Here is a 15495-nt window from a genome sequence, read left to right on the forward strand (position 1 = left end):
CAACAAACAGAATATACAGACCAACAGAATATACAGACAGAATATACAGACAAACAGAATATACAGACAAACAGAATATACAGACCAAAAGAATATACAGACAATAAACAGAATATACAGACCAACAGAATATACAGACAACAAACAGAATATACAGACAACAAACAGAATATACAGACCAACAGAATATACAGACCAACAGAATATACAGACCAACAGAATATACAGACCAACAGGATATACAGACAACAAACAGGATATACAGACCAACAGAATATACAGACCAACAGAATATACAGACCAACAGAATATACAGACAACAAACAGAATATACAGACCAACAGAATATACAGACAACAAACAGAATATACAGACCAACAGAATATACAGACAACAAACAGAATATACAGACCAACAGAATATACAGACAGAATATACAGACAAACAGAATATACAGACAAACAGAATATACAGACCAAAAGAATATACAGACCAACAGAATATACAGACAACAAACAGAATATACAGACCAACAGAATATACAGACAATAAACAGAATATACAGACCAACAGAATATACAGACAACAAACAGAATATACAGACAACAAACAGAATATACAGACCAACAGAATATACAGACCAACAGAATATACAGACCAACAGAATATACAGACAACAAACAGGATATACAGACCAAAAGAATATACAGACCAACAGAATATACAGACAACAAACAGAATATACAGACCAACAGAATATACAGACAACAAACAGAATATACAGACCAACAGAATATACAGACAACAAACAGAATATACAGACCAACAGAATATACAGACCAACAGAATATACAGACCAACAGAATATACAGACAACAAACAGAATATACAGACAAACAGAATATACAGACAACAAACAGAATATACAGACCAACAGAATATACAGACCAACAGAATATACAGACAATAAACAGAATATACAGACAGAATATACAGACCAACAGAATATACAGACCAACAGAATATACAGACAACAAACAGAATATACAGACAAACAGAATATACAGACCAACAGAATATACAGACAAACAGAATATACAGACCAACAGAATATACAGACCAACAGAATATACAGACCAACAGAATATACAGACAACAAACAGAATGTACAGACCAACAGAATATACAGACCAGCAGAATATACAGACCAACAGAATATACAGACAATAAACAGAATATACAGACCAACAGAATATACAGACCAACAGAATATACAGACCAACAGAATATACAGACCAACAGAATATACAGACAACAAACAGAATATACAGACCAACAGAATATACAGACAATAAACAGAATATACAGACAATAAACAGAATATACAGACCAACAGAATATACAGACAAAACAGAATATACAGACCAACAGAATATACAGACCAACAGAATATACAGACAACAAACAGAATATACAGACCAACAGAATATACAGACAACAAACAGAATATACAGACCAACAGAATATACAGACCAACAGAATATACAGATAAACAGAATATACAGACAACAAACAGAATATACAGACCAACAGAATATACAGACAACAAACAGAATATACAGACCAACAGAATATACAGACAAACAGAATATACAGACCAACAGAATATACAGACCAACAGAATATACAGACCAACAAAATATACAGACCAACAGAATATACAGACAACAAACAGAATATACAGACAACAAACAGAATATACAGACAACAAACAGAATATACAGACAAACAGAATATACAGACCAACAGAATATACAGACCAACAGAATATACAGACCAACAGAATATACAGACCAACAGAATATACAGACCAACAGAATATACAGACCAACAGAATATACAGACAACAAACAGAATATACAGACCAACAGAATATACAGACAACAGACAGAATATACAGACCAACAGAATATACAGACCAACAGAATATACAGACAATAAACAGAATATACAGACAAACAGAATATACAGACCAACAGAATATACAGACCAACAGAATATACAGACCAACAGAATATACAGACAAACAGAATATACAGACAAACAGAATATACAGACAAACAGAATATACAGACAACAGACAGAATATACAGACCAACAGAATATACAGACAACAAACAGAATATACAGACAAACAGAATATACAGACAACAGACAGAATGTACAGACCAACAGAATATACAGACCAACAGAATATACAGACCAACAGAATATACAGACCAACAGAATATACAGACAAACAGAATATACAGAAAACAAACAGAATATACAGACAAACAGAATATACAGACCAACAGAATATACAGACAACAAACAGAATATACAGACAACAAACAGAATATACAGACAACAAACAGAATATACAGACAAACAGAATATACAGACCAACAGAATATACAGACCAACAGAATATACAGACCAACAGAATATACAGACCAACAGAATATACAGACAATAAACAGAATATACAGACAATAAACAGAATATACAGACAGAATATACAGACAAACAGAATATACAGACCAACAGAATATACAGACCAACAGAATATACAGACAAACAGAATATACAGACCAACAGAATATACAGACCAACAGAATATACAGACCAACAGAATATACAGACAACAGACAGAATATACAGACCAACAGAATATACAGACAACAAACAGAATATACAGACAACAAACAGAATATACAGACAACAAACAGAATATACAGACCAACAGAATATACAGACCAACAGAATATACAGACCAACAGAATATACAGACAATAAACAGAATATACAGACAATAAACAGAATATACAGACCAACAGAATATACAGACAAACAGAATATACAGACCAACAGAATATACAGACCAACAGAATATACAGAGCAACAGAATATAGAGACCAACAGAATATACAGACAGAATATACAGACCAACAGAATATACAGACCAACAGAATATACAGACAACAAACAGAATATACAGACAACAAACAGAATATACAGACAACAAACAGAATATACAGACCAACAGAATATACAGACCAACAGAATATACAGACAACAAACAGAATATACAGACCAACAGAATATACAGACAACAGACAGAATATACAGACCAACAGAATATACAGACCAACAGAATATACAGACAATAAACAGAATATACAGACCAACAGAATATACAGACCAACAGAATATACAGACCAACATAATATACAGACCAACAGAATATACAGACCAACAGAATATACAGACAACAAACAGAATATACAGACCAACAGAATATACAGACCAACAGAATATACAGACAATAAACAGAATATACAGACAATAAACAGAATATACAGACCAACAGAATATACAGACAAAACAGAATATACAGACCAACAGAATATACAGACCAACAGAATATACAGACAACAAACAGAATATACAGACCAACAGAATATACAGACAACAAACAGAATATACAGACAAACAGAATATACAGACAAACAGAATATACAGACAACAAACAGAATATACAGACAACAAACAGAATATACAGACAACAAACAGAATATACAGACCAACAGAATATACAGACCAACAGAATATACAGACCAACAGAATATACAGACCAACAGAATATACAGACCAACAGAATATACAGACAACAAACAGAATATACAGACAACAAACAGAATATACAGACAACAAACAGAATATACAGACAAACAGAATATACAGACCAACAGAATATACAGACCAACAGAATATACAGACCAACAGAATATACAGACAACAAACAGAATATACAGACAGACAGAATATACAGACCAACAGAATATACAGACCAACAGAATATACAGACAATAAACAGAATATACAGACAATAAACAGAATATACAGACCAACAGAATATACAGACAAAACAGAATATACAGACCAACAGAATATACAGACCAACAGAATATACAGACAACAAACAGAATATACAGACCAACAGAATATACAGACAACAAACAGAATATACAGACCAACAGAATATACAGACAAACAGAATATACAGACAACAAACAGAATATACAGACCAACAGAATATACAGACAACAAACAGAATATACAGACCAACAGAATATACAGACAAACAGAATATACAGACCAACAGAATATACAGACCAACAGAATATACAGACCAACAGAATATACAGACAACAAACAGAATATACAGACAACAAACAGAATATACAGACAACAAACAGAATATACAGACAAACAGAATATACAGACCAACAGAATATACAGACCAACAGAATATACAGACCAACAGAATATACAGACCAACAGAATATACAGACCAACAGAATATACAGACAACAGACAGAATATACAGACCAACAGAATATACAGACAACAAACAGAATATACAGACAACAAACAGAATATACAGACAACAAACAGAATATACAGACCAACAGAATATACAGACCAACAGAATATACAGACCAACAGAATATACTGACCAACAGAATATAAAGACCAACAGAATATACAGACCAACAGAATATACAGACAATAAACAGAATATACAGACAGAATATACAGACAAACAGAATATACAGACAATAAACAGAATATACAGACAATAAACAGAATATACAGACCAACAGAATATACAGACCAACAGAATATACAGACCAACAGAATATACAGACAAACAGAATATACAGACCAACAGAATATACAGACCAACAGAATATACAGACCAACAGAATATACAGACCAACAGAATATACAGACAACAAACAGAATATACAGACCAACAGAATATACAGACAACAGACAGAATATACAGACCAACAGAATATACAGACCAACAGAATATACAGACAACAGACAGAATGTACAGACCAACAGAATATACAGACCAACAGAATATACAGACCAACAGAATATACAGACCAACAGAATATACAGAAAACAAACAGAATATACAGACAAACAGAATATACAGACAAACAGAATATACAGACCAACAGAATATACAGACAACAAACAGAATATACAGACAACAAACAGAATATACAGACAAACAGAATATACAGACCAACAGAATATACAGACCAACAGAATATACAGACCAACAGAATATACAGACCAACAGAATATACAGACAATAAACAGAATATACAGACAATAAACAGAATATACAGACAGAATATACAGACAAACAGAATATACAGACAAACAGAATATACAGACCAACAGAATATACAGACCAACAGAATATACAGACAAACAGAATATATAGACAAACAGAATATACAGACCAACAGAATATACAGACCAACAGAATATACAGACCAACAGAATATACAGACAACAGACAGAATATACAGACCAACAGAATATACAGACAACAAACAGAATATACAGACAACAAACAGAATATACAGACCAACAGAATATACAGACCAACAGAATATACAGACCAACAGAATATACAGACAATAAACAGAATATACAGACAATAAACAGAATATACAGACCAACAGAATATACAGACAAACAGAATATACAGACCAACAGAATATAGAGACCAACAGAATATACAGACAGAATATACAGACCAACAGAATATACAGACCAACAGAATATACAGACAACAAACAGAATATACAGACAACAAACAGAATATACAGACAACAAACAGAATATACAGACCAACAGAATATACAGACCAACAGAATATACAGACAACAAACAGAATATACAGACCAACAGAATATACAGACAACAGACAGAATATACAGACCAACAGAATATACAGACCAACAGAATATACAGACAATAAACAGAATATACAGACAAACAGAATATACAGACTAACAGAATATACAGACCAACAGAATATACAGACCAACAGAATATACAGACCAACAGAATATACAGACCAACAGAATATACAGACCAACAGAATATACAGACCAACAGAATATACAGACAACAAACAGAATATACAGACCAACAGAATATACAGACCAACAGAATATACAGACAATAAACAGAATATACAGACAATAAACAGAATATACAGACCAACAGAATATACAGACAAAACAGAATATACAGACCAACAGAATATACAGACCAACAGAATATACAGACAACAAACAGAATATACAGACCAACAGAATATACAGACAACAAACAGAATATACAGACAAACAGAATATACAGACAACAAACAGAATATACAGACCAACAGAATATACAGACCAACAGAATATACAGACAACAAACAGAATATACAGACCAACAGAATATACAGACAAACAGAATATACAGACCAACAGAATATACAGACCAACAGAATATACAGACCAACAGAATATACAGACCAACAGAATATACAGACAACAAACAGAATATACAGACCAACAGAATAACAACAACAGAATATACAGACAATAAACAGAATATACAGACAAAACAGAATATACAGACCAACAGAATATACAGACAAAACAGAATATACAGACCAACAGAATATACAGACCAACAGAATATACAGACCAACAGAATATACAGACCAACAGAATATACAGACAACAAACAGAATATACAGACCAACAGAATATACAGACAACAGACAGAATATACAGACCAACAGAATATACAGACCAACAGAATATACAGACAACAGACAGAATGTACAGACCAACAGAATATACAGACCAACAGAATATACAGACCAACAGAATATACAGACCAACAGAATATACAGAAAACAAACAGAATATACAGACAAACAGAATATACAGACAAACAGAATATACAGACCAACAGAATATACAGACAACAAACAGAATATACAGACAACAAACAGAATATACAGACAAACAGAATATACAGACCAACAGAATATACAGACCAACAGAATATACAGACCAACAGAATATACAGACCAACAGAATATACAGACAATAAACAGAATATACAGACAATAAACAGAATATACAGACAGAATATACAGACAAACAGAATATACAGACAAACAGAATATACAGACCAACAGAATATACAGACCAACAGAATATACAGACAAACAGAATATATAGACAAACAGAATATACAGACCAACAGAATATACAGACCAACAGAATATACAGACCAACAGAATATACAGACAACAGACAGAATATACAGACCAACAGAATATACAGACAACAAACAGAATATACAGACAACAAACAGAATATACAGACCAACAGAATATACAGACCAACAGAATATACAGACCAACAGAATATACAGACAATAAACAGAATATACAGACAATAAACAGAATATACAGACCAACAGAATATACAGACAAACAGAATATACAGAGCAACAGAATATAGAGACCAACAGAATATACAGACAGAATATACAGACCAACAGAATATACAGACCAACAGAATATACAGACAACAAACAGAATATACAGACAACAAACAGAATATACAGACAACAAACAGAATATACAGACCAACAGAATATACAGACCAACAGAATATACAGACAACAAACAGAATATACAGACCAACAGAATATACAGACAACAGACAGAATATACAGACCAACAGAATATACAGACCAACAGAATATACAGACAATAAACAGAATATACAGACAAACAGAATATACAGACTAACAGAATATACAGACCAACAGAATATACAGACCAACAGAATATACAGACCAACAGAATATACAGACCAACAGAATATACAGACCAACAGAATATACAGACCAACAGAATATACAGACAACAAACAGAATATACAGACCAACAGAATATACAGACCAACAGAATATACAGACAATAAACAGAATATACAGACAATAAACAGAATATACAGACCAACAGAATATACAGACAAAACAGAATATACAGACCAACAGAATATACAGACCAACAGAATATACAGACAACAAACAGAATATACAGACCAACAGAATATACAGACAACAAACAGAATATACAGACAAACAGAATATACAGACAACAAACAGAATATACAGACCAACAGAATATACAGACCAACAGAATATACAGACAACAAACAGAATATACAGACCAACAGAATATACAGACAAACAGAATATACAGACCAACAGAATATACAGACCAACAGAATATACAGACCAACAGAATATACAGACAACAAACAGAATATACAGACAACAAACAGAATATACAGACAACAAACAGAATATACAGACAAACAGAATATACAGACCAACAGAATATACAGACCAACAGAATATACAGACCAACAGAATATACAGACCAACAGAATATACAGACCAACAGAATATACAGACAACAGACAGAATATACAGACCAACAGAATATACAGACAACAAACAGAATATACAGACAACAAACAGAATATACAGACCAACAGAATATACAGACCAACAGAATATACAGACCAACAGAATATAAAGACCAACAGAATATACAGACCAACAGAATATACAGACAATAAACAGAATATACAGACAGAATATACAGACAAACAGAATATACAGACAATAAACAGAATATACAGACCAACAGAATATACAGACCAACAGAATATACAGACCAACAGAATATACAGACAAACAGAATATACAGACCAACAGAATATACAGACCAACAGAATATACAGACCAACAGAATATACAGACCAACAGAATATACAGACCAACAGAATATACAGACAACAAACAGAATATACAGACCAACAGAATATACAGACAACAAACAGAATATACAGACCAACAGAATATACAGACAACAGACAGAATATACAGACCAACAGAATATACAGACCAACAGAATATACAGACAATAAACAGAATATACAGACCAACAGAATATACAGACCAACAGAATATACAGACCAACAGAATATACAGACCAACAGAATATACAGACCAACAGAATATACAGAAAACAAACAGAATATACAGACCAACAGAATATACAGACAACAAACAGAATATACAGACAACAAACAGAATATACAGACAACAAACAGAATATACAGAAACAAACAGAATATACAGACAACAAACAGAATATACAGACAACAAACAGAATATACAGACAAACAGAATATACAGACCAACAGAATATACAGACCAACAGAATATACAGACCAACAGAATATACAGACCAACAGAATATACAGACAATAAACAGAATATACAGACAATAAACAGAATATACAGACAGAATATACAGACAAACAGAATATACAGACAAACAGAATATACAGACCAACAGAATATACAGACCAACAGAATATACAGACAAACAGAATATATAGACAAACAGAATATACAGACCAACAGAATATACAGACCAACAGAATATACAGACCAACAGAATATACAGACAACAGACAGAATATACAGACCAACAGAATATACAGACAACAAACAGAATATACAGACAACAAACAGAATATACAGACCAACAGAATATACAGACCAACAGAATATACAGACCAACAGAATATACAGACAATAAACAGAATATACAGACAATAAACAGAATATACAGACCAACAGAATATACAGACAAACAGAATATACAGACCAACAGAATATACAGACCAACAGAATATACAGAGCAACAGAATATAGAGACCAACAGAATATACAGACAGAATATACAGACCAACAGAATATACAGACCAACAGAATATACAGACAACAAACAGAATATACAGACAACAAACAGAATATACAGACAACAAACAGAATATACAGACCAACAGAATATACAGACCAACAGAATATACAGACAATAAACAGAATATACAGACAATAAACAGAATATACAGACAAACAGAATATACAGACCAACAGAATATACAGACAACAAACAGAATATACAGACCAACAGAATATACAGACCAACAGAATATACAGACCAACAGAATATACAGACAACAAACAGAATATACAGACAAACAGAATATACAGACAAACAGAATATACAGACAACAAACAGAATATACAGACCAACAGAATATACAGACCAACAGAATATACAGACCAACAGAATATACAGACAATAAACAGAATATACAGACAGAATATACAGACCAACAGAATATACAGACCAACAGAATATACAGACAACAAACAGAATATACAGACAAACAGAATATACAGACCAACAGAATATACAGACCAACAGAATATACAGACAACAAACAGAATATACAGACCAACAGAATATACAGACAACAAACAGAATGTACAGACCAACAGAATATACAGACCAGCAGAATATACAGACAGAATATACAGACCAACAGAATATACAGACCAACAGAATATACAGACAATAAACAGAATATACAGACCAACAGAATATACAGACCAACAGAATATACAGACCAACAGAATATACAGACAACAAACAGAATATACAGACCAACAGAATATACAGACCAACAGAATATACAGACAACAAACAGAATATACAGACAATAAACAGAATATACAGACCAACAGAATATACAGACAATAAACAGAATATACAGACCAACAGAATATACAGACAAAACAGAATATACAGACCAAACAGAATATACAGACCAACAGAATATACAGACAAAACAGAATATACAGACCAAACAGAATATACAGACAAAACAGAATATACAGACCAAACAGAATATACAGACCAACAGAATATACAGACAACAAACAGAATATACAGACCAACAGAATATACAGACAACAAACAGAATATACAGACCAACAGAATATACAGACCAACAGAATATACAGACAAACAGAATATACAGACAACAAACAGAATATACAGACCAACAGAATATACAGACCAACAGAATATACAGACAACAAACAGAATATACAGACCAACAGAATATACAGACAACAAACAGAATATACAGACCAACAGAATATACAGACAACAAACAGAATATACAGACAAACAGAATATACAGACAACAAACAGAATATACAGACCAACAGAATATACAGACCAACAGAATATACAGACAAACAGAATATACAGACAACAAACAGAATATACAGACCAACAGAATATACAGACCAACAGAATATACAGACAACAAACAGAATATACAGACCAACAGAATATACAGACAACAAACAGAATATACAGACCAACAGAATATACAGACAACAAACAGAATATACAGACAAACAGAATATACAGACAACAAACAGAATATACAGACCAACAGAATATACAGACCAACAGAATATACAGACCAACAGAATATACAGACCAACAGAATATACAGACAATAAACAGAATATACAGACAATAAACAGAATATACAGACAAACAGAATATACAGACCAACAGAATATACAGACAACAAACAGAATATACAGACCAACAGAATATACAGACCAACAGAATATACAGACCAACAGAATATACAGACAACAAACAGAATATACAGACAAACAGAATATACAGACAAACAGAATATACAGACAACAAACAGAATATACAGACCAACAGAATATACAGACCAACAGAATATACAGACCAACAGAATATACAGACAATAAACAGAATATACAGACAGAATATACAGACCAACAGAATATACAGACCAACAGAATATACAGACAACAAACAGAATATACAGACAAACAGAATATACAGACAAACAGAATATACAGACCAACAGAATATACAGACCAACAGAATATACAGACAACAAACAGAATGTACAGACCAACAGAATATACAGACCAGCAGAATATACAGACCAGCAGAATATACAGACAGAATATACAGACCAACAGAATATACAGACCAACAGAATATACAGACAATAAACAGAATATACAGACCAACAGAATATACAGACCAACAGAATATACAGACCAACAGAATATACAGACAACAAACAGAATATACAGACCAACAGAATATACAGACCAACAGAATATACAGACCAACAGAATATACAGACAACAAACAGAATATACAGACAATAAACAGAATATACAGACCAACAGAATATACAGACAATAAACACAATATCCAGACCAACAGAATATACAGACAAAACAGAATATACAGACCAAACAGAATATACAGACCAACAGAATATACAGACAATAAACAGAATATACAGACCAACAGAATATACAGACAAAACAGAATATACAGACCAAACAGAATATACAGACCAACAGAATATACAGACAACAAACAGAATATACAGACCAACAGAATATACAGACAACAAACAGAATATACAGACCAACAGAATATACAGACCAACAGAATATACAGACAAACAGAATATACAGACAACAAACAGAATATACAGACCAACAGAATATACAGACCAACAGAATATACAGACAACAAACAGAATATACAGACCAACAGAATATACAGACAACAAACAGAATATACAGACCAACAGAATATACAGACAACAAACAGAATATACAGACAAACAGAATATACAGACAACAAACAGAATATACAGACAACAAACAGAATATACAGACAAACAGAATATACAGACCAACAGAATATACAGACCAACAGAATATACAGACCAACAGAATATACAGACAACAGACAGAATATACAGACCAACAGAATATACAGACAACAGACAGAATATACAGACCAACAGAATATACAGACCAACAGAATATACAGACCAACAGAATATACAGACAATAAACAGAATATACAGACCAACAGAATATACAGACAATAAACAGAATATACAGACAATAAACAGAATATACAGACCAACAGAATATACAGACAAACAGAATGTACAGACCAACAGAATATATAGACAACAAACAGAATATACAGACCAACAGAATATACAGACAACAGAATATACAGACCAACAGAATATACAGACCAAAAGAATATACAGACCAACAGAATATAGAGACCAACAGAATATACAGACAGAATATACAGACCAACAGAATATACAGACAGAATATACAGACCAACAGAATATACAGACAGAATATACAGACCAACAGAATATACAGACAGAATATACAGACCAACAGAATATACAGACAACAAACAGAATATACAGACCAACAGAATATACAGACAGAATATACAGACCAACAGAATATACAGACAGAATATACAGACAGAATATACAGACCAACAGAATATACAGACAGAATATACAGACCAACAGAATATACAGACAGAATATACAGACCAACAGAATATACAGACAGAATATACAGTACTCCCTCCATCAGTCTGGTTCCTCCCAAGGTTTCTTCCTACATGGAGAGTTTATATTGCTGTAACAAACATGTTCTTGCTCGTGATTCTTGCCCAGGTTGTTTCTAAACATTTGAAGGCAATGCATTTTTAAAAAGCATTATACACAGTATAACATTACACTGATGAATTGATTACTTTAATGTTTATTGATGGGGTTTTTCGACCCAAGCAGCAGCAGAACTGTCCACCATTGGGGCCAGAGTGAGAGCTAGTGAGGGAGAGGTGGAGGAGCTGAAGAGAGAGAATTCAGGTAGCAAACATACAGTATGTCTAACTATGAACGAAGGATTTGTTTTCATTGGTTGAAATAAGGATCAACTGACGTTTGTTTTGCTCCCCATGCTCCCAGTACAAGCGGCAGAACTCTCTGCCATGGGAACCAGGATGACAGCCAGAGAGAGAGGTGGAGCTAGAGAGAGAAAGCAGGTGTAGTGCTGAATAATATTTAACAATCTACATTTAATAAATCTGACCATCTGACTCCATTTAATTTTATAGTAAAACCATGTCCAATCATTGTGAGTTTAGCTGACTAAGATTAATCAATTTGTGGCAAATACTTATGGCAAATGTATGGAACATTTGTAGATTCCCTTACAAGTCATAACGTTTAAGTTACAAGGCATAACGTTTAAGTTACAAGGCAGTACTGACATTAACAAAGCATAATTCTAGGCATGCTGATACTAAGGTTCATTTACAAGACATAGCATGAACTAATCAGACCCGCAAGGCCACAGGCCTATTGGCTAACCTAAAAGAGAGAAGCATTTTCAAGCAACCTTTTTCTATGGGCCGGATACAAGATAAGAGGAAGAAGAAATGACTTTCATTCCATGCATATCAGATCTGACTTGTTTATATTCAAAATCAATTGTTGACCAATCCCCAGACCAAACCAAAGATTATAAAAATAAGACATCCAATGAGATCGGACCAGCCAACATCCTCTAGGAAGGGGGGTGTGCCAAGTACAGTAGATCGCTGAATTCCTAAAGACAATAAAACCTTCTTGCATACAGCGTTGAGAGTTCACCCTAAACAGTTACAAGTTACCACAGAGATCATACATCCATATTGTTTTTTGTTGGGCCATTTGCAATGCGGCCAGAGGTGACAGAGAGCACACAAGTTAGGGCTGGGCCAACACAGGTAAAACAAACAGATGTTCAGAAGAGTCATCTGTCACCTTGTCTTGCAAAAAATAGTACCTGCTATTTCTTATAGCAATGGGAGCATAGAATACCTTTCTCAACAATGCTCACAAATGAATGATAATGTTTCTCCCCGGTGTTGAGACCAAAGGTGTCTTTTCTAGTTTAAGTAACACTGCAGGACCATTCAATACTGACACCACCCTGGTTCACACAAACTTCATCACCAACATCAGCCAAGCCTACAGCCCAGTTACAGGTACTGCTTACACCAATATACACCGAACAAAAATATAAACGCAACATGTAAAGTGTTGGTCTCATGTTTCATGAAATAAAAGATCCCCGAAATGTTCCATACGCACAAAAAACGTATTTCTCTCAAATTTTGTGCACAAATTTGTTTACATTCCTGTTAGTGAGCATTTCTCCTTTGCCAAGATAATCTATCCACCTGACAGGTGTGGCATATCAAGAAGCTGATTCATTACACAGGTGCACCTTGTGCTGGGGACAATAAAAGGCCACTCTAAAATATGCAGTTTTGTCACACAACACAATGCCACAGATGTCTCAAGTTTTGAGCGAGTGTACAAATTGGCATGCTGACTGCAGGAATGTCCACCAGTGCTGTTACCAGATAATTTAATGTTCATGTCTCTACCATAAGCTGCCTCCAAAGTTGTTTTGGAGAATTTGACAGTATGTCCATCCAGCCTCAGAACCATGTGTAACCACACCAGCCCAAGACCTCAACATCCGGCTTCTTCACCTGCGGGATCATCTGAGACCAGCGCCCAGACAGCTGATGAAACTGTGGGTTTGCACAACCAAAGAATTTCTGCACAAACTGTCAGAAACCATCTCAGGGAAGCTTATCTGCATGCTCGTTGTCCTCACCAGGGTCTTGACCTGACTGCGGTTCTGCGTAGTAACTGACTACAG

The sequence above is a fragment of the Salmo salar genome, chromosome ssa05 (genome assembly GCF_905237065.1).
Source record: "Salmo salar chromosome ssa05, Ssal_v3.1, whole genome shotgun sequence".
In the NCBI taxonomy this organism is placed as follows: domain Eukaryota; kingdom Metazoa; phylum Chordata; class Actinopteri; order Salmoniformes; family Salmonidae; genus Salmo; species Salmo salar.